The 9,143-nt window shown below is 49.1% G+C and overlaps 1 long non-coding RNA gene across 1 annotated transcript; it reads left to right on the top strand.

Moving 5' to 3' along the window:
• Positions 1–5,199: 5,199 nt before the first annotated feature.
• Positions 5,200–7,039, top strand: LOC144411355 (uncharacterized). The gene is made up of 3 exons (XR_013468503.1): positions 5,200–5,513; positions 6,720–6,751; positions 6,890–7,039. It is a non-coding gene; the product is annotated as an uncharacterized LOC144411355 (long non-coding RNA).
• Positions 7,040–9,143: the final 2,104 nt, after the last annotated feature.

Raw genomic sequence — 9,143 nt, 5'->3', positions numbered from 1 at the left:
TGTCTCTACCTGCCGATTACCCTTCATTTCGCTGTGAGCCTGTAGACCAGCTGACACGGCTACTTCCTGCAGAGAAACTTTGCATAAGTATTGAGTCTTTGAGTGTGTGTGTGTGTGTGTATCCCACAGGACATTGTGCGCAGTGCCGTGCACTGAAGAGGAGGTTGCCTGTGATACTGCCTCTCCTCTTCATCTTATTCATTACGTGGGACGTGTGTATTTAGTTTGGATGTTTGGAGGTGGTTCTGGAGTCCTTCAGGCTGAGTGTGTGTGCACGGTGTCTGTGTGTGTGTGTGTGTGTGCGTGTGTGTGTGTTAGTGTGCACGGGGCTGTGGGAGCGGTTCAATCCCCTCTGCCCTCAAACAGCAGTCAAATGGGTCCTAAAAATACAAAGCATCTGTTAGTGGTCCGCAGACGCACACACACACACACACACACACACACACACACACACACCAATGCAATGGGCCGGAAGGGCGTTTTTTTCTTCACTGACAACACTGACACCTCCCAGTGGGGCCCTGCACCGTTATGGCAACTGGGACAGTTGGATTTGCATATTCATGAATGATAATGAATGTGCAGAATGGAAAATGAATGCTACATTTTTTTTCTGGGGCCATATGGTGACACTGCTGGGGAGAGAAAGGGGGCGGTCACTTTCAATTAGTTTTTGCTTGTTGTACTGAAAGAATGAGGGGAAGGGCTCAGAGGCTGAGGCTCGATAGAGGACAGCCTGCTTCTCATGGTGGGTTTCTCATGGTGGGTCTCTCATGGTGGGTCTCTCATGGTTTGTTTCTCATGGTGGGTCTCTCATGGTGGGTTTCTCATGATGGGTCTCTCATGGTGGGTCTCTCATGGTGGGTTTCTCATGGTGGCTCATGGTGGGTTTCTCATGGTGGGTCTCATTGTGGGTTTCTTATGGTGGGTCTCTCATGGTGGGTTTCTCATGATGGGTTTCTCATGGTGGGTCTCTCGTCGTAGGTTTCTCATGGTGGGTCTCATGGTGGGTTTCTTATGATGGGTCTCTCATGGTGGGTTTCTCATGCTGGGTCTCTCGTCGTAGGTTTCTCATGGTGGGTCTCTCATGGTGGGTTTCTCGTGGTGGGTTTCTCATGGTGGGTCTCTCATGGTGGGTTTCTCATGGTGGGTCTCTCGTGATGGGTCTCTCATAGTGGGTCTCTCATAATGGGTCTCTCATGGTGGGTTTCTCATGGTGGGTCTCTCGTCGTAGGTTTCTCATGGTGGGTCTCTCATGGTGGGTTTCTCGTGGTGGGTTTCTCATGGTGGGTCTCTCATGGTGGGTTTCTCATGGTGGGTCTCTCGTGATGGGTCTCTCATAGTGGGTCTCTCATAATGGGTCTCTCATGGTGGGTTTCTCATGGTGGGTTTCTCATGGTTGGTCTCTCATGGTTGGTCTCTCGTGGTGGGTCTCTCATAGTGGGTCTCTCATGGTGGGTCTCTCATGGTGGGTTTCTCGTGGTTGCTCTCTCGTGGTGGGTCTCTCGTGGTGGGTTTCTCGTGGTGGGTCACTTATGGTTGGTCTCTCGTGGTGGGTTTGTCATGGTTTGTTTCTCATGGTGGGTCTCTCATGGTTTGTTTCTCATGGTGGGTTTCTCATGGTGGGTCTCTCATGGTTTGTTTCTCATGGTGGGTTTCTCATGGTGGGTCTCTCATGGTGGGTCTCTAAAGGCCAGAGTTGAGGTTTTTGCACCAGTACTGAGAGGACCTCACCCCTCCCAGAGGGGGCGGGTTCTTGTTTCATGAATGATTGCTTCTCCCACCTCCCCCCGTTAACATTGTATTGTAACTCCTAATACGTATGTTCTTTAATTATTGTTGTGGAAGCAGCTTTTGAATTATGAAAGCAAACTGCAGGACGAGGACCAGGACTCCTCTGCTCCCATAGACGTCTATGAGGAAATGACTCTACTTCTCTGTAGTGACCAGCAGGGGGCGACTCCTCTGCTCCCATAGACGTCTATGAGGAAATTACTCTACTTCTCTGTAGTGACCAGCAGGGGGCGACTCCTCTGCTCCCATAGACGTCTATGAGGAAATGACTCTACTTCTCTGTAGTGACCAGCAGGGGGCGACTCCTCTGCTCCCATAGACGTCTATGAGGAAATGACTCTACTTCTCTGTAGTGACCAGCAGGGGGCGACTCCTCTGCTCCCATAGACGTCTATGAGGAAATGACTCTACTTCTCTCTTGATTTTTTCCCTCAGTAAATATTGTAAACACGAGTTTATGGTCTCAGTCTCTAGTTTCAAGTCTTCTTCAATGATGTTCATTTAGTGACTGATGGTCCATTAAGAGTCAAACAGACAATAAAGTGGGAAACGCTTTAGGGCGGGACTACACACTGATTGACAGGTCAGCACGCACACACACACACACACACACACACACAGTCTGAATAATAGCAAAATGTTGTCACTTCCACAGAAATGATAATTGCCACATTTTAAAACGTAACAGAATAGATGAAAGTTCACAGGCGCTCAACTCCTGTAGTGCACAACACACACACACACACACACACACACACACACACACACACACACAGTACAAAGAGCAGAGTCCCTTGAGATTGTTGCTCCGGGAGCAGGAGACGCGTAAGTGTTCCAGCTCACCATCACAGGAAGGAATACAGGTTAAGGACTGTGAAATCGTCGTGACAACGCATGCCAACCCACCACAGCCCGCCCGTCAATCACCTCGTCTCATCCGGCCAATCAAAGCGCTTTCTTCTTCTTCTTCTTCTTTGTCAGCTTTGCACCACCTGCCTGAGTTGTGATCTGCATGTTCATGCAAAGCCTCTTTTATGAACAATAAACACAGAGGGAGAGACGGGGAGACAGCTGGCTGCTGTGAATCCTCTTTGGTTTGATAATCATCATGAGTGTAAAATTCTTAGTTAAGTTTGGGAAAAGAGTGAAGAGTTAAGTGACTAAGTGGGTGAAAAAGCGTCTTCGACGTTTACTTCCTTTCTCCTTCTCTCTCCAACCAACGGAGGCAGGAAACAGGCCTCGGTTGAACATTAAAAAGCCACCTTGCCGCCCCGGGTACAATTAGCCACCTTCACCCTGCTGAGAGGTTTGTCTCTGAATGAGATTAGCTTCTGCAACGCCGCCGGTTAGCGGCTTCGCCTCGGCAATCACGCCGTTTGTTCTGCGCTGAATGCTAACGTGGATGCTAACCGGCTGCGCCAATGAGAGAGGCAGGAAGTCAGCTGACTGCTGAGTGCTTTGTCTCTTAAATCCCCTTTTTACTCCAAATCAGACGCACATTCACGCCGCATGTGCTGCAACGCGCACACAGAGAAGATAGTCGAGACAAAGCACGCAAATGTGTGTGTGTGTGTTTATGGCGTTATGTTAATGTTATGCATTAACTACATCACGAAAGACCGGGTTGTATAATCCCACAGTGTTGTGTGTGTGCGTGTGCGTGCGCGCGTGTGTGTGTGTGTGTGTGTGTGTGTGTGTGTGTGCGTGTGTGTGTGTGTGTGTGTGTCTGTGTGTGTGTGTGTGTGTGTGTGTCTGTGGCGCTGCATTAATCAGTTAGCTACCGAGTGGCTTTCAAAAGGACGGAATCGAACCTGCGACCTGCTGCTGCCTTGTGGTCCTGCAGGAGAGGGATGTCAAATGGACATTGTTGTGATGGGGGGGTCCAGGATTCTGATTAATTGGGCTTTTTGCTGGTGTGGGATGTGATGGAGCAGTGAGGAGGCCCCTCGCCCCAAATGCTCATGAAAAGAGAAGCCACGGGTACCACAGATTCCTCAGCACCACCTTCTCAAGGAGAAGGCTCCGTCATGGGAGGGAAGAGCTAAGCACTGGAGCACTGCTGATGAGGACAATGCAAAGACTTCTGCAAAGAGAAGATGTGGGGGGGCGGAGCCAATATGGGTGAAAACTGTTGATGAAGGCGAGTAGCGCGTCATGTGACTGCTCAACGTTAGCCGTTAGCAGCTGATGTCAGGGGCCATCCATGGCGTGAGCCTTCTGAGCCTCAGCAGGGATCATTGAAGCTGCGTCAACGTGCATCGACCACAATATCCCAGTGGATGTTTGTTAGTTCCTCACGTCTCCAGTCCGACAGCAGCAGGCAGGACACACACAGACACACACACAGACGCACACACATACACACACACACACATACACACACTTATTTTCTGCATCAGAAACAATCGGAAGAGGGCATTAATTTTATGCAAATGTATGCACACAGAACTCCATCTGCATCGCCTTTATGCAAATGATGTTTGCTAAACAGGGACTGCCCCCCCCCCCTCCCCTCCTCACCCTACAACCCCAGGCACCCCCCCTTCAGTCTCCTTTCATCCCTTCTCCACCCTCTTTCTCCCTCCTGGCCGGCTGCTCTGCCCGGACTGCTTTCCTCCACCCTGTACCCCCCCCCCCCACCATCCCCCCCCCCCCCCCTGTGACAGCCCACAGCAGGAGAGACGATCTCATACAAACCTTGTGAGTGAAATGCTTTCCTGCGCTGGAGTGTAAGCAGCGCAATACCAGCTAAGTAATCTCTCGGGTCACGCGTTAGCCTAGCGTGGTTAGCACAGGTTGGATCCCTGTGTGTGTGCGTGTGCATGCATGTGTGTGTGTGTGTATGTAGGTGTGTGCGTGTGTGTGTGTGTGTGTGTATGTAGGTGCATGTGTGTGTGTGTGTGTATGTAGGTGTGTGTGTGTGTGTGTGTGTACGTGGGTGTGCGCGTGTGTGTGTGTAGGTGTGTGCATGTGTGTGTGTGTGTGTGTGTGTAGGTGTGTGCGTGTGTGTGTGTGTGTGTGTGTGTATGTAGGTGTGCGTGTGTGTGTGTATGTAGGTGTGCGTGTGTGTGTGTAGGTGTGTGCGTGTGTGTGTGTGTGTATGTAGGTGTGTGCGTGTGTGTGTATGTAGCTGTGCGTGTGTGTGTGTAGGTGTGTGCGTGTGTGTGTGTGTGTGTGTGTATGTAGGTGTGCGTGTGTGTGTGTGTAGGTGTGTGCGTGTGTGTGTGTGTATGTAGGTGTGTGCGTGTGTGTGTGTGTGTGTGTATGTAGGTGTGCGTGTGTGTGTGTGTAGGTGTGTGCGTGTGTGTGTGTGTGTATGTAGGTGTGTGCGTGTGTGTGTGTGTGTCTGTATGTAGGTGTGTGTGTGTGTGTGTAGGTGTGTGCGTGTGTGTGTGTGTGTGTGTATGTACACAGTAAATTTGCCAGTGTCAAAAAGGCAGTGTCAAACTATTTTAATTCTTCCGGAGTTCTTCCAGCAATGGACAGAGTAAAATTGAACCAGAAAACTTCCATTGTTGGTGAAAATAATCGGAGTTAACAGAGGTTTTACTCTGTCAGTGTTATTGACTCTCTCAGGCCCTGATTCAACACTGATTAGAGCAAGATACCTTCCAGAGTATCACAAAAAATACTCTGGAAAGCCCCGCCCACCAACTTTCCCGGTCAAACTGAGAATGTGGATTCTGGCATCGCCATCTTCCTCGCATCGAAATACTGTGGTAAGTCTTTCTACTATAAACTATTCCCGTTGTTTTTCTTCATTCCAGTAGAATCTGTATAAGAATAAAGGGACGTATTCATTCACCACACTAGTCAATGTTGGGTTCGTGTCTTCAAATACCGAATTTCAAATGGCTAACGTGATATCGGGTCGGCGGTTAGCTTAAATGTAGCAGCCACATGTCTGACCACCAACACCAAACTGAACAAAAACGACACGAGGTAACGTTAATGTCGACGAGGACGAGCTGTCGTGGTGTGTTATGTGTCATGCTTGCACATTTATTTCAGTAAAATGACGACAAAAATTCGTTGAAGCAGTCATATTTATTATTTCTATTTGAGCCGGAGCAAATCGCTTTAGCGTCACAATTTTGGTCGAGCATAGCGGGACATGTCGCGGACATGCGGACGTGCTCATAGGACCCGCTAGTTCACCGGCAGACGGCGGAATGCACCGAGTCGACCCAGTTAACGTGAACGGAGCCGCGGCTCCGAGAGGCTCGTTCCCGTTAGCTGCTGCTGTAGCCATAGACATATAAAGAGTAGACGCTGCATTGGCTGCTGAGGCGCAAACAAATATTTATTATTATATTATATACCAGAATATTATTACTGTTACAACTACTATGAATATTAAAATACGCCGAATCATGTTTTCGGTGTCATGCCTACAAAATCCCGTGAACATCCGCTTTTGTATTCAGCGAGTGACGCGCTGACACTTCGTTGCGCCAGCTGGCACTGAGTGGAGCGGGTGACCGGTCCAAGCTGGCGGCCCCGCGGCCCGTCAGCACCACTAGGCAGCAGCGGTCGATGTCTATTCTTTATGTCTTTGGCTGTAGCTGCTGTAAGCTTAATTTATGCTTCCACGTTACGGCGGCGGCGGGTGTGGCTGTGTGTTTCTGCGGGTGCCGAATCCTTGGTGAGCCGAATCTCATATTGAAGCGCAGGCTACGGAGAAGCGTGAATTTACAACACTGGTTCACCCACTGAGGGACCTGGACGAGCAAGTGCACTTTCGATACTTTCGAATGTCAGCAACTGCCGCAAATTACGTTGTGAGCGGACCAATCACAGCACTTGCGGTCCACGTCAACTCGACTCGCAGTTAGATTTTTTCGGAGGTGCACGTCAGGCTACGGCGGAGGGGTCTACGTAGTTACGTAGTTACTTAATATGTATATTTTCCTTTTTTCTTTCAGATTGTTCTTTAATGTACTGTGGTGCTCTGGTGGTAAGTAATAAGTTGATGTACTTGACCGAAAATGTAGTTGTGTTTGTAATTTTTAAAGCTGAAATTGGGTATTTTCAGGTTGTCAGCTTGTATGGGGTTGTAGATCATAATGTTGATTTCAGTTTGCTGTCTTTGCAGATACCATCATGTTGATCAAAACATTCCTGTCATCCAGCACCAACCAAGATCTTTGCCACTGTGATAAGATGTGAGCTTTACATGTTTTAGGTTTACTTTTGATGCCAATATTTCATGTTTACTTGGAATAAATATGTATTGCAGTATGGATACAATTGTCTGTGTGTTTTTCCCCCTGCATAGATATGCAACACTGGTAGGAGTTGGTTAAAAATCAACACTCTTTGGAGTGATTTCATAATCAACATAGTGTAAAGTAGGTTTAACACTGGAAAGGTTATTTCTTTTATAACTATTTAGTGTTACATGTGAATAACACTATGGGTGTTACTTCTTACATAGTGTAAAACTTGATTGACACTTCTTAGAGTTAATATTATTACACTACACTGCACCTAGTGTAAAATTTTAACTCTTACCAGAGTAAAATTGACTCTGGAAATTTAACTCTGTGTTCAGTGTACATTTAACACTCTGTAGATAGGGACCATATGTTCACTGAGGTAGTGTTAAAATTGACTCTTTAAGTGTTGTATTAACACTGGCGATTTTACTGTGTAGGTGTGCGTGTGTGTGTGTGTGTGTGTATGTAGGTGTGCGTGTGTGTGTGTAGGTGTGTGCGTGTGTGTGTGTGTGTGTGTGTATGTAGGTGTGCGTGTGTGTGTGTAGGTGTGTGCGTGTGTGTGTGTGTGTGTGTATGTAGGTGTGCGTGTGTGTGTGTAGGTGTGTGCGTGTGTGTGTGTGTGTGTGTATGTAGGTGTGTGTGTGTGTGTGTAGGTGTGTGCGTGTGTGTGTGTGTGTGTGTGTATGTAGGTGTGCGTGTGTGTGTGTGTAGGTGTGTGCGTGTGTGTGTGTGTGTGTATGTAGGTGTGTGTGTGTGTGTGTGTATGTAGGTGTGCGTGTGTGTGTGTAGGTGTGTGCGTGTGTGTATGTAGGTGTGTGCGTGTGTGTGTGTAGGTGTGTGCGTGTGTGTGTGTGTGTGTGTGTATGTAGGTGTGCGTGTGTGTGTGTAGGTGTGTGCGTGTGTGTGTGTGTGTGTGTATGTAGGTGTGCGTGTGTGTGTGTAGGTGTGTGCGTGTGTGTGTGTGTGTGTGTATGTAGGTGTGTGTGTGTGTGTGTAGGTGTGTGCGTGTGTGTGTGTGTGTGTGTGTATGTAGGTGTGCGTGTGTGTGTGTGTAGGTGTGTGCGTGTGTGTGTGTGTGTGTATGTAGGTGTGTGTGTGTGTGTGTGTATGTAGGTGTGCGTGTGTGTGTGTAGGTGTGTGCGTGTGTGTATGTAGGTGTGTGCGTGTGTGTGTGTAGGTGTGTGCGTGTGTGTGTGTGTGTGTGTGTATGTAGGTGTGTGTGTGTGTGTGTAGGTGTGTGCGTGTGTGTGTGTGAGTATCCACGGGATTTAGTCCGAACGGCGAGTTTGGGAATCACTTAACTTCTGTCACTAGATGTTATGTCTCTCCCAAGAAGAGGGGAGGAGGAGGAGGAGGGAGGAGGGAGGAGGGAGGGAGGGAGGGGGGGGGGGGGGGGGGGGGGGGGGCAGGCAGCTGAGAGGAAGCTCATAATAATCCTCTAATCTCACTGATTTAACACATAGTTTTGCTCTTACTGTCTGTAAGGAGACCCCCCCCCAGCCCCCCGGGGAGTTCTTCTCTCCTTCCTCCTCCACTTATTCCTCCTCCTCTCCTCTCCTCTCCTCTTTCCTTGTCCTCCTCTCCTCTCCTCCCTCCTTCCTCCTCGTCCTTTCCTCCCTCCTTCCTCCTCTCCTCTCCTTCCTCCCTCCTCCCTCCCTCCTCCCTCCTCTCCTCCCTCTTTCCTCCCTCCTTCCTCCTCTCCTCCCTCCTTCCTCCCTCCTTCCTCCTCTCCTCTCCTCTCCTCCCTCCCTCCTTCCTCCCTCCTCTCCTCCCTCCCTCCTTCCTCCCTCCTCTCCTCTTCTGAGTCCATAAACGCTCTGCTGTCCATCTACGTGTTGCTTTGTTTCTAATCTGCTTCAGGTGAGAAGAAGAAAAGCCTGTGATGAGATTTCTCATTTTGAATCTCGTTATCTCGACTCTCCGCCTGCCGCCTCTTATCTGATTGCACACACAAATCCCTTGATGCCGTCTCTGCACATTGGTTTGCCAGACGGCGAGCGGGCGAGGGGGAAGCGCGGGTGAGGGGGGCGGGGGTTGATATCAATTAACATCACCTCTGCAGGCTTCTTAAGATCCTTCCAGGGAGAAGGTAAAGGCCTTCTCTAGCTTCTTGCTCTGGTGGAATCTCAC

This window comes from Gasterosteus aculeatus, chromosome 8 (genome assembly GCF_964276395.1).
Source record: "Gasterosteus aculeatus chromosome 8, fGasAcu3.hap1.1, whole genome shotgun sequence".
NCBI classification, from domain to species: domain Eukaryota; kingdom Metazoa; phylum Chordata; class Actinopteri; order Perciformes; family Gasterosteidae; genus Gasterosteus; species Gasterosteus aculeatus.
The sequence above is the reverse complement of the archived record's forward strand: the minus strand, read 5'-3'. Positions and strand labels throughout refer to the sequence as shown.